This window comes from Ascaphus truei, chromosome 1 (assembly GCF_040206685.1).
Source record: "Ascaphus truei isolate aAscTru1 chromosome 1, aAscTru1.hap1, whole genome shotgun sequence".
Classification (NCBI taxonomy): Eukaryota; Metazoa; Chordata; class Amphibia; order Anura; family Ascaphidae; genus Ascaphus; species Ascaphus truei.
The window spans coordinates 98,614,893-98,628,270 of record NC_134483.1 but is presented as its reverse complement, the minus strand read 5'-3'; positions in this window follow the sequence as shown (position 1 = coordinate 98,628,270).

Sequence of the window (13,378 nt, the reverse complement as noted above, 5' to 3'; positions counted from 1 at the left end):
CGGTACTTGGACCCCTACTTTTTAACTTTTTTATTAATGACCTTGAGGTTGGGATCGAGAGCAAAGTCTCCATCTTTGCTGATGATACTAAATTGTGTGAGGTAATAGAATCAGAGCAGGATGTAATTTCTCTTCAGAAGGACTTGGAGAGACTGGAAACGTGGGCAGGTAAATGGCAGATGAGGTTTAATACAGATAAATGTAAGGTTAGGCATTTGGGATACAAGAATAAAAAGGCGACTTACAAATTAAATGGAGATATATTGGGGGAATCCTTGATGGAGAAGGATTTAGGAGTGCTTGTAGACAGCAGGCTTAGCAATAGTGCCCAATGTCATGCAGTAGCTGCAAAGGGAAACAAGATCTTATCTTGCATCAAACGGGCAATGGATGGAAGGAAAGTAAACATAATTATGCCCCTTTACAAAGCATTAGTAAGACCACACCTTGAATATGGAGTACAATTTTGGGCACCAATCCTAAGAAAAGACATTATGGAACTAGAGAGAGTGCAGAGAAGAGCCACCAAATTAATAAAGGGGATGGACATCCTAACTTAGGAGGAGAGGCTAGCTAAATTAGATTTATTTACATTAGAAAAGAGGCATCTAAGAGGGGATATGATAACTATATACGAATATATTCAGGGACAATACAAGGAGCTTTCAAAAGAACTATTCATTCCACGGGCAGTACAAAGGACTCGGGGCCATCCCTTAAGTTTGGAGGAAAGGAAATTTCACCAGCAACAAAGGAAAAGGTTCTTTACAGTAAGGGCAGTTAAAATGTGGAATTCATTACCCATGGAGACTGTGATGGCAGATACAATAGATTTGTTCAAGAAAAGGTTGGACATCTTTTTAGATGGGAAAGGTATACAGGGATATACCAAATAAGTATACATGGGAAGGATGTTGATCCAGGGATTAATCCGATTGCCAATTCTTGGAGTCAGGAAGGAATTAATTTTTCCCCTTAATGGGGTTTTTTGTTTGCCTTCCTCTGGATCAATAAGTATAGATATAGGATAAAGTATCTGTTGTCTAAATTTAGCATAGGTTGAACTTGATGGATGGAAGTCTTTTTTCAACCTCATCTACTATATAACTATGTAATATGAATGCCTGCAGGAGCTACAATGAAAAAGAGTAGGTGAAAGCCAGTGGTTACATAATCCAATAGTCATTTTCTGGGTTGCTTGATGTGGTTTCTACATGAACAAGATATTGACATTGAGAAACCTTCACAATCTGCAAAACAAGGAGGAAAACAATGGCATCAGTGGAGCATTGAATAAAATCTACAACATTACTTTAATTACTCTGGATCAATATACTGTAAATACGGATAAAGGATAAAGTCTCTGTCGTCTAAATTTAGCATAGGTTGAACTTGATGGACACATGTCTTTTTTCAACTTCATCTACTAAGTAACTATGTAAGGAGAGCACATCCAAACTTCTCCACGTCAACACTATTGAGTTGCAACCCCTAACATAATTAAACAATAAACTGTATTTATTGAAAAATTTCATGTTTTTATTAGTTTCAGCCCACCATTCTCATATGTCATAATAGTCCATTAATAGTGTCTTTGATGTTCTTGAATTTTGCAGTACTTTATTTATACTGCTTCCTAAGTGCATTTAAAATAGCTCTCAAAATTTTCAGTATAGCGTTCTTACTGTCAAAGTTCACATTTCTGGCCCACTTAGTATAATGATGAAAAGGCACATGATGTTGGAATTGTAACTGGGCAAATCGTTATGGCTGTCCCCTACAGTGTGTAACATATATTTCCAAAGTTTCCCTGGGTATCATGGAAAGGGAGATGTCAGCTAGTGAATCACCGGTAACTGGATACAGGTGCATTTACACCTAGAGAACCAGTTACCAGGGGTCTGCTTTGGCAAACAGGCACAGGTAACTGCTCTGGGATGCAAGTTTCTTGCAGGTGAGTCTCAGTAGCATGGGAGGTCATAGGCACACTAACATAATCGGTAATTGAGCAAGATGGTATGTAGGGTCTGCCCAGCAACTGTGTAATGTGTAGAGGCCACTGGGGGGTGGGAGAGAAAAGGCAATCTCTAGATGCCATGGTCTTACTTATGTCTGAGTCCAGCATCATACTAACGAGGTGAGATTTGGGCTGGACCTATGGACATGTGGGGTAAAGTACTGTTGTTTCTGTACATGCCAAGTGAAATACATGAACATTGTACCGTATTCCCATTCTAACCACTTTTTATTATGATTATTGCAGAGTATATCCCAATGATAAGGGATGTTAACAAGATTAAAAGATTTGACCAAGCATATGCATGGATTGAGAGTGGAGAAAAGTTTGAGGGTGCCATATTTTCTGATAAAACATCTGTCGCCCTGGAACAATTTTCCCCTATGGCGTTAAAAAAATTAGTTTATTCCTGTAACCAATACCAATGCATCCACTCAAGGGTCTTTTGTGGCGGGAAATTCCTAGACTTGGACAAAGACCTATAGTTATATTTGAAGTTAAGCCCATCAGTGTGCCATTTTTTTATTTCTACAGGTATGGATAAAGTCTACCTCCTGGAGGTCATTTTTGATCACTTCACATCTGATCACCCGTTCTTCCAAGACAATGGCCCAAAATGCAATGCTTCTGCAACATTCATTAAGGATAGTGGAATCAATTGGGTCAGAACACCTACACTGGAAATGACTGTATTGTATAGTAGTTTACTATTTACTGTATAGAATAGTACTGTGCTGCTATGTGTGTTTGGTTTATTCTTAACAATCTTGTGTTCAATACACAGACAAATTACAGGTATGGTTGTATAGTGTAATGCACTGGTGCTGACAGTCTAACCTCAAGGCTACAAACAGGCTGTGAGGGTTGCTGACAGGCGCATGCACGCGGTGGCCTCGTCATCTGACGTTGCGGACTTGAGTTCCACCCCCGGATCGTGCCGCATGCGCAACGCTCCCAAGCTCCATGGCAACACGCATCATCAGCCACAAGCGGCTGCACCTGCTTGCCAAACCAGCCTTTCACAGCCACCCGCTGTGGGGGAATTAGCCTGCCTTACCTAAGTGTACCGACCCGGCTTGCCCTTGGACCTGCTGCATTTCTGGAATACTGACTCTCCGCTCCTCTCCAACCCTGACTACGGCTTTGTACTTCGACTATCCTACTCCCTCCAACCCTGACCTCGGCAATATTACCTTCTATGCTCCGGACCTCTCCTGCACTGAATCCGGCAGGTATAACGACTACCCAGACCTCTCCACCCCAGACCCGGCTACCAAGACTATTCTACACTCTGGATGTGGCCCATGTGTTTGTGGCTGGTGTTTGTCTATTCCCATCTCAGTACAGGGGTCTCGTCTAGTTTGTGGTGAGCACAGCATAACACAGGCCTGGTTGTAAAGATCACAGTGATTGAGCCACCAATGCTGAAAAGGGATATCCTTAAAACTTGACCTGCTGGTATTTATTGAGGCCCTGATTTTGAGCCCTGGAGGTGTTATGTATTGTATTGATTCCTTATGTATGTGGTACCCCTACAAACACTCAATGCTTTATAGTGAAAATTAAAGTAAACACTTGTATGTCCCTAAAAAAATGTATTACAAAATATGTATAGAATATAAATATCTAAAATATTCATCATATAAAAATGATATACAACCCCAACCCACCCACACAAATAACCCCAAAACACTACTCTCCTCGTCCCCCCATAACATCACACCCCCTCCTTGTCCGTACAACCCATCCTACAACAACACATTTCCCCCTCACAAGAACCCCCCCCCCTACAATTACAAACTCCTTACTCACCCCTCAACCACCCCCCACAACACACTTGTCCCCCACCACCCACAACAATTGTTGACATCTCACCCCCCCCCCCCACTCCTACAACCACCTCCTGCACAAAACAATACAATCACCACCTCACCCCCGGCAACCGCCCCCCAAAAATACAACTACTCTCCCACAACATTATACTGTAACTGTCTGACCATGTATTGCTGGGATTGTGCTGGCTTCCCTGTTTAGAAAATGTTTGGGAACGGAATCAATTCTTGTTTTACTGTATAGTACAATACATGTCCGCATTCAAAGTAAATATGATTTTAGTGCATTGTTTTTCTGTATTAGTTCTATGCTATTTACACTACCTGACTAGTCCTGCTATTTTCTTACAATCTCCTCAGCCAGCACAGTAGCACCTCTTCGTCTGTTGCTATCTACAAATGGTAATTCAGTAACAAAAAATGTTGACAGCAACATCACAACAATATACACCTACTAGATAGTAACTGAGACAGTTATTTCAAACACACACCTCAATCACCAACATAGACCCATTGGATTGTTACCGGGTCCCACCCTCCAGGTAAAAAAAAGTGTCCAATAGGACCCCATTCAGGGTTGGTATTGCAAGTGACTGCACTACGTCGGTGTAACAGGGCCGTAACCCCTGTCTAAAAGGGGCTTCAATAGAAATCCTGTATTGGTCTGAGGAAACCAGCAGGGAGCTGATTGATTGCAGCAAGAGACAATTAACCAGTCTCCACCTGGCTCATCAGACAGATATGAAAAGCCATAGTGAACAGAACAAATAAACCAGCGCTAAATGAATAAATGGATATGCTGCTCTTAAACCCAAACAAAGTTTACCTCTAAACTCTCAAATGAATACAAACAAAAAATATGGGGAGCGCTATCCACAGTGAATAATACAATAGGTGTAAAAACAAAATCAAAGTGAATCAATATAATATACTTATGCATAAGTGCTATAAAGTGCAATAATAATGGTGATATATAAATTGAAGGATAACTTGTGTATAAATATATAGGTTATAAATGTTAAAGTGCAAATGCAATGAGGTGCTATATAAACTTATGATTATAAATATATTTACACAAATATTTTTGCACTTGTATTTGTGTAAATATATTTATACACATAAGTTTATATAGCACTATATTGCATTTGTATTTTCACATTTATAACCTATATATTTATACACAAGTTATTATCATTCTATTTATATAGCACCATTATTATTGTACTTTGTTGCATTTGTATATTATACTGATTCCCTTTGATTTTTGCACCTATAGTATTATTCACTGTGGATAGCGCTCCCCATATTTTTTGTTGGTATGAAAAGCCTCCTGCTTGAACTGCAGGAGATCTCTTGAGCACAGAGGGCTGTGTTGCCAGCAAGAGACTCACGGAAACATTGTATTGAGCACAGAAGGATTGTGCTGCCTGCAAAACACCAAGAACCAGACTTCTATTCAAAGGCACAGCGGACCCTGGAATCCACCAGCGGGTGGCCCCCAAATGGACACCAACCCAGAGACTGACATAAAGGGCCCCCTCCTTACAAGAACCTCTTTGGACTTTGAGTGATGGGCTGAATAAAAGCCATGGATTAATTTCCCCAAATCTGTCTCCCTGGTGGTACTTCTGCACGTCTCCAACACCTGGACTCTCCCTAAACAATCAGGAAACATTATTTAAACGCACAACTTGTTGGTTTTATTTAAATGCACACTTAAGTGCAACCTACTTAACCTATGGAGCACATTTACCAGCCAGAGGTCACCAACATGATATCCCAAACCCGACTGGTACACCCAGTTTGTTCGGCTTTCACCAGGGTTGGAATGATGGATAGCTAGCATCTCTGGAACAGGTGCTGCTGCAGCTGCTTCTGTCATTTTTATTTCTTTTGATTTCTGTCTGTAGTTGTAGACAGCTCATGCACCTGTTTCAGAGGATTGTTACAAGTTTAATGACAATATGCTGTTGTTATTACTTGTTTGGTGAACTGAGTGGGCTATAGTTGTTTTGTAGTTAACTTATACATGTTTTTATTTTTAGTGTATGTTTTATATTGTTGTACTTTAATTTATTGCACAATAAATTATGTTTTACTACTTGTTATTCATAAGAACTTCATCATTATATGTTTACTGACATAATATATATTTATTAATTAAACAGAATATATTAAATGCCATTAACTCGCATCCACCCTTAACTCTCTCTATAAATTACAGGGTTAGTGCCATCTTCTTTGCTGGCGGACTGGGCGGGAACCTCTTCCTCTTGTAGGAGCTGGAGAAGGGTTTAGGCTTCATGTGGCTGGTGGATGGGGCCTCCTTCACCTCCTCCTCATGCTGGAGAAGTAAAATACATAATTTTGGCAGAAGTTTAAGAAAACAAAAGTAATTTAATACACACTCTCTAGCATTTTGTACATACTATTGTATGAAGCAGTAACAAGGTCAACATTCTACACTTGTTACACATACTGGGCAAAACTTGTAGCTACTATCTAATTAATTCATATTGGAGTTCAATAACCAATATTATGTCACTTAACACATACATAAACACCCTTTTTCCCTATTGGACTGCTGGTCTGACATTACTGAAAACGACCCAGTGTAAAACATGTATACGGTAGCAAACAGGACTTCGTGCAATACACAGACAATGATAGTTAAAGGATACGTATATAGTAAGCTTCAGTCACCAGCCAGCCCCTCATGTTTGCTGTCCCCTCCTCTAGCCACGGTGGGAGATTTATTGTTCGCTTGAAGTTTGTGCTACCGAGGCCATCCGTGCTCCTCCTCCTCCTCCTCGTTGCTGAGCTGTAGCAGAAGGAGCATGTTTCCTGTGTCAGTGTCCCTCTACAAAACATACAGGAATAGAGAATTAAAACACTAAAGTATATTGTATACTGTAAATAATTTGCAAATAACCACAACATGCAATTATTAGAGTAGCTACCATGTTTACACTGACTCTAGTAAGGAAAATGACCATCCATAAGTGTAACACAAAGGGAGAGTACACAACACTCACAGTACCCTCCCTTTGTGTTATATATTGTCTTTGAGGAAAGTATAGGGTCCCTCCAGGTTCCCGTGCATCACAGACATATTTTATCTTCATTACACTATTAGAGTGCTGTTTAATCTATATACTTTCTGACCATCCATAAGTGGTTCATTATGTCCCAATATTCCGGGGTGGCCTGCCATCACAGAAATGTTGGGAGGCTCTTAGGGGGTCCCAGCTGACACAGTATGGCAATGCTGGCTGCTTCCTCTTCATCTAGCTGCCATCATAGAAATGATTTGTAAATTTCTAGTGGGGGGCATTAAACTGTTGCTCTTGGTTAACCAAGTATAAACAAAGCGAGGGAGGTGTTGAATGATCTTAATGAAATAGTGTGTTTTACAAAGCTGTCTCAATCTTTCCCTCTCTCTTCATGTCTCTATTAAAAAAAGATTGTTTAAAAGGTACAGTAGAAAAATATACTTCTATTTCCCCAACTGAAATCAGTTAAAGTATAAAAAACATCTGTCAAATTTTTGTGCCATACAATAGCTTGCCCATGGACATTGACAAAGACATTCACTCTGCAAGCTGCCAGACAGAGTTTCTCTCTCTGTGATGTGCAGCACCTTGATTAAATAAAGCTGATTTTATCTACAGTTTGGCTGATTCCCATCCCGCAGTGACCGCTATCATCTCACTTTTACTACTGTTCACATCGGCTGGACCACGCAGGCATCTTACTGCACAGGGAGCCTTGTATCCCTTCCAGCATGGGCTTATGGCACCGCCCCTTGGAGCGTGTGGACGCTCCGGAGCGCACGGCTTGCTGGGACATTTCCGGAAAAGCAGCTCCTTACCTGAGACGACACTGTTGGAGTGTTCTTAGAGCTGAGACCGGCAGGACGGGCAGTGAAGACACCGGGTTGGGTAAAGGCAGCAGGTTGTGGGCTCCTTTGAGTTCATGAGAGAGGCATCCATGGATGCTTCTTCTCCTGCCTCTATCCATTCCCTGTGTACTAGCCCCCCACCCAGGTTTTAGTCTGCATACCACGCTCCTTATGACTTTACTCATTTGTTATACCTGCAGTAAGATTCCCACATCCGTTATACATATAAATTAGAGGTTATAACCAAACAGTCATATACATGCATTAAGAGCACCGGACACACGGGGTTCATTCCCCTCCTTTTTTACAAGCTGCCAGACACATACTGAATTGCTATTAAAATAAATAAAGCCTACCAGACCATGTGACGCGATTCCATTTACTGCCCACGGCCGCACCACAGTGCACAAAGCGTTCCGGTGGGTGGAATCTTGTGACTTGTCATTGTGCCGAAGTCAGTAAGTCTTGCTACATCAGTATAGTGATTAATGTGTTTCCTCTCCCAAGTTGGGCTAAGAGACTTACAATGAAACGGTGTCAGTTGCCACACTTGAACTATATTGTAAGAACAAATAAACAACACTGAGGGTATTTTTCTTTATGACCGAGTATTATCTTTAGATTTGTCAAAAAGTAAAGCCTATGAACTAATATGATGTTATCAAAGTGTTTTCCTGAAATGACATCCACTTCTAGCAAACCTTTCAGCCACCTCATACCATACATGTACACTAAATCACTGAGCATCTGACAGTAACAACTGAGCAGAGGGTTATTGATTAAAGTCAAAGTCAAAGTTTAAAAATGCTCTGAGACTTCAACAAATTAAATCTGTCTGTTAGTTTCATATAAGTGTCACTGGTAATATCGTACTGTTTTTCAATCAATAAATCAATAAAATGAGTCTTTCGATAGACAACAGCATAAAGTTGATAATGTAATGCTCTTCATTTAGATTATACTCACGCTAAAACAGTGAGGAATATATCCATCTCAGAGAGTACACAAAGATATCATCTATAAATCTTTTCCACAGTATACAGAATATTTGCAGTACATATTAGTGAACACTAATTATTTTTTAAAAGTGAAAAAGTAAAAAAAAAACTTGCAGTAACTAACCTCATTACAAATAAAATAGAAACTAGTGAGAAATTGTAGTACAAGGAATTTGAACCATATAAGAGCCTAGGAATTAAACTAAGTGGAAATCTATGCACATTTGGTCAAAAATGACAGACTTTAGTGAAGCAAAAGCTCTCATTGTATTCAATAAGAATCCTCTATGCATACAGTACATATCGCTTCATAAAGGAATTCATTTAAATGCACTTTACGTGTGAACAGGGATCTTGTTTCAAAGGCCGGAGAGATTATTATTATAATGGGCTCACATTATTTTTTGTCTCTCTTGTCCCATAGCAGGGACAACCAATATCATCTGGCTGGACTATGTGAAAAACCTTTGCAAGAACCTCTGTGTCAAATTAAATCTCGCACTTTATTGAAAACCATGTAAATAATTTTGTAAGATCTCTGTATTTCCATACAAAATTTACATGCCATACATATTTTCACAGCTAGAAATAAATTGCTGCCCAAAAATACATTTTCCCACGGTTTGGGCATGCAAGAATTAATGATTATGGCAAGATGCCTTTCTTAATAATTTTGCACATTTTTGTTTGGAAACGGCATTCAAACAGTTTAATGAAGAACCCCTTAGGTAAAGTTTCCTTTAAAACCCAATACACTGTTTACAAAAAATATGTGTTGCTTCTTTGACACATTTTTTGTAATGCATATTTTGTGTCTCACGTTTTAATTTTCCCAATGGAGAGGACCAGAGTAAGTAAAACACATAGGCCCAGATGCACAAAGCTCTATTAAATCAGGGCAAATAAGGTAGTGTTACATAAACAGTTTACCAGGTATCGCCCATGCGTAACGCCCATGCACATGTTAAAATTCCAATAAATATACAATAAAAATGTTGTAAGCCATTTTAGCCTGACCCTACAAGTGTGAAGATGGATCAGGAGACTTTCACCTCTGCTGCTGCTGCTGCTGCTGCTGCTGCTGCTGATGATGATGATGATGATGATCTTGATGCTGCTGCTTCTGCTTCTGCTGCTGCTGCTGCTGCTGCTGCTGCTGCTGCTGCTGCTTCTAGAAGAATCAGGAGCATTAACAATGGATGAGAAGTTGGATATCCTGTTCAATGGGGGGTGGATCAATACTCCAATAGATTAGGAAAACTCTTCCCCAAAACCAGTACTGTGGAAAAGAACCACATTTGGGCCAATCTACGTAGCAGGGTAAATGCCCTGGGGAATACTGTCTGCACTGGTTACATGTTAAAGAAATTGTGGGTAGACATCCCTGATGAAGGTGGTTAGCACTGAACGTTGAATCTCTGTGACTATTTTAGTTATTACATTACTTTTTGCATTAACTTCTTTGTATCATTGTTTGGTGTGCACGGCTTCCCCGTTTGCTATTTATGCTTGTACCCTGACTAGGTTTCCTGCCTGTAGCACCCATGCGTTCATCTCTTTTTACTCATATCCACTTGCATTAGGGGCATCCCAAGTTGTATGTTCTTGATTACTCCTTTTGTGTTAGACAGTAAGAGGAAAATATAAAAAAAACTAGCTGACCATGCTGCCCAGACAATGTGGACAGGAATGGGACCCCCACCTTACTCTCTCCAAGTATGAGACACGTGTAAAGGAAGTCATATTCCCTTCCCAGGTAGTAGGACTTCCGTTGCTGGTGGATACAGGTGATCTTCCACAGGAGAATTTAGTAAATAAAAACAGACATCATACAGTGTATATCAATCAAATGTATGCATGTAAAATTATACACTACCTTCTATATCACACATTACAGTATTATTTGCAAGTCACTCATACATGTGCTTGGTAGTTCTCACAATAATCTATATGTGACATGCTTATATTAAAGATCTCATATTCATAAAGTATAGTACAGGCCATGTCTAACATATTACATTCATTGAAAAAGAGCAAAAGCAAAAAAGACACAGCACATTTCTGCCTGTGTATGCTGCTTTTTTCCATGTTGCTAATAAATTTTTTTTTTTTCACTTTTGGGAACGCTCTCTTTTTTTTGATCATTTACCTGCTGGGAGTAGCGCTGTGTCTTTTTTGCTTTTGCTGTTGTTCCTGATTGAAGACGGAAGCACACCTGTACCTGAGAACGTGGACTATCATCCAAGAATGCTGCACTATATGTGACTCCTTGAGATTTATCTCTTTCATCATTTCATTACACTGTACAAGGCTTATATGTGTCTGGACACTTTATTGTGGGTATACCTTACTACAGTGCCATGTGGGATACTACCAGTTGAATGGATTGTATATGAGATATTTCATTATTTGATACCTGAAAGGTACTCCAGCCAAGGAGTTTTATATTTTTTCTTCTTTTCATCAGAAGATACTTGCTTAGGTGTTTAGAGCATTCCAGAATGTGTTTATAAACTTAATTTAAAAAGGACTATAAAGTAATCAGTTGTATATTTTATCCCCATAGGAATGTTAACTATTCGATATTAGATCATGTGAATACACTATTTTAACTATACTTACAATATGGTGCATAATAATGATATAATCATATTATTAAATGTGTTCAAGGGATCTTAACATGTTCAGAAATAGATGTTTGTTCACATAAACTCTATAGCCATATATGTACCCAAACACTCTTGTACTTAATTTCTGTCTATTTTGTACCTTTTATGAAGGGCCATCAAGTAGACCTCCAACTCTGGAGCTGGAAGCCTCATTGCAGAAACCTCATGTTGAAGAGTAAAAGCGGAGGAAACAGTGGTAATAACCCTGACGGAGGATGCAGAAGAGGAGTATATAGCTCCAGCTTCCTCACTTGTCTCACCACCAAGGCTGTATCCTGTTGCACCACCAGTTCCAACACTTGGGGGTCCACCACTTGTACAGATTGATTTAAAAATTAAAAAAAAGACAATAAAAGCAATTTTGTGCAAACTCACACTTCTTTACAGCTTTGTAAGTAACCAATACTTAAAGAAGAGCTCTCGGAGTAGATTTTCTACTGCCAAGAGGCAGACATCACCCCCACTTCCACAGAGGTATTGCAGACCTCCCACATTGACTTCCGGTATCGCGATATCCTGGTTGAGATCTTTTCCTCTCTCCACACTCAGTAGCTGTTTCCGTTGCTCTATGCGTTTCGCAAGTTGTTTCCTCAGGAGCGGATTCCTGATGAAACAAGACTTCCGAAACACGTAGATTCACGATTTTAGGCTAATGGATTATTAGCTATTATTTGCAAAATGCGTTGCCTGAAAATTCATAGATTTGAATTGATACGTTATTTCAGTGGTTAACTCTAGGTTATGGTAACATTATTCTCTTTAATGCATAGACGTTAGGATTAATGCAACGTTAATTGTAATTACTGTTACGCTAAATTGGCCAATGGAGTTTTGTACATCGGGGCCAAAGACACAATTAAATTCACAGTAGCAGGCATATTTAAGTAGCTGTTCTCAATTCATTTTACATCACTATTGCTTTGGTGTTAAACATTTCTGAAGATTGTGAGCCATTAGACCTCACAATGTAAAGTAACAAGAATCTCTAAAAGAAAAATATTTTTGATATAAATGAAACTGAAGAGACAAAGTGTTAATCGATGAAACATCTTAAGGTGATGGAACACAAACAAGAGATATTTATGCGCACATTTGCCAAGGTTTTTGGTTAATTGTTTCTGATACATTCATTAAAATGTGATTTTTCATAACAGTAAAACTCATGAGCTTTCGCTGTATTTATAAACTATTTCCTATGCAGAAAAGTGGCTAAACAGCTCATTTGTATGCACTTTCCCCATCAAATGTGTACTATTTGACAGAATTTGTCTTTCTCACCCTCCACCCCCAAACAGATTAGAGATGAGATGTCTTTGCTAGAATTTCCATGAGGAATACAATCTTGCAGTTCAACCTTTTAGCTGTCTATATAACAGGGAGTGGTGTTGATGACCAGATGATCGCTACCGAAGCGATCACATACAGAAGTCAGAATACCAAAAGTGTGGTGACACTCGGATGTCATGTGAATACGTAATTTTTGTGAGATTACCTAATTTGCATGCAAAATGTGCATCTAGCAAAAATATGCACAGCTGGAGGCACTCCATAACCTAAGAAGCCATTTTCTCACTGTTTGGACATTTAAGAACCGTTTAATAAATATGACATGTGAAAATGTGCATATAAACACCATTGTTGTACTTTAAATAATACTGTAGGTCCCATGGTTGTATACTTTTGCCAACATTCAGCATTGAGACCATTTTTTAACCCTGCTAATTTTGCATCACCATTTTGGTAGCTTATTTAAAGTTTCAGTACTGGCCCTCATCTATATTAAATCTCAAATGTATTTTTTTTTTAACACATAAATTGATGTACACATTCATTTAAAAAAAAAAATAAGTGTGCCATAGTTATGTGTGTTTGTATGTAATAACTATATTCTCATCTTACAAAAACTCAGTTTCATGTCAAAATATAAAAAGGGTTTCTTATTACTCATAATACACCCTATT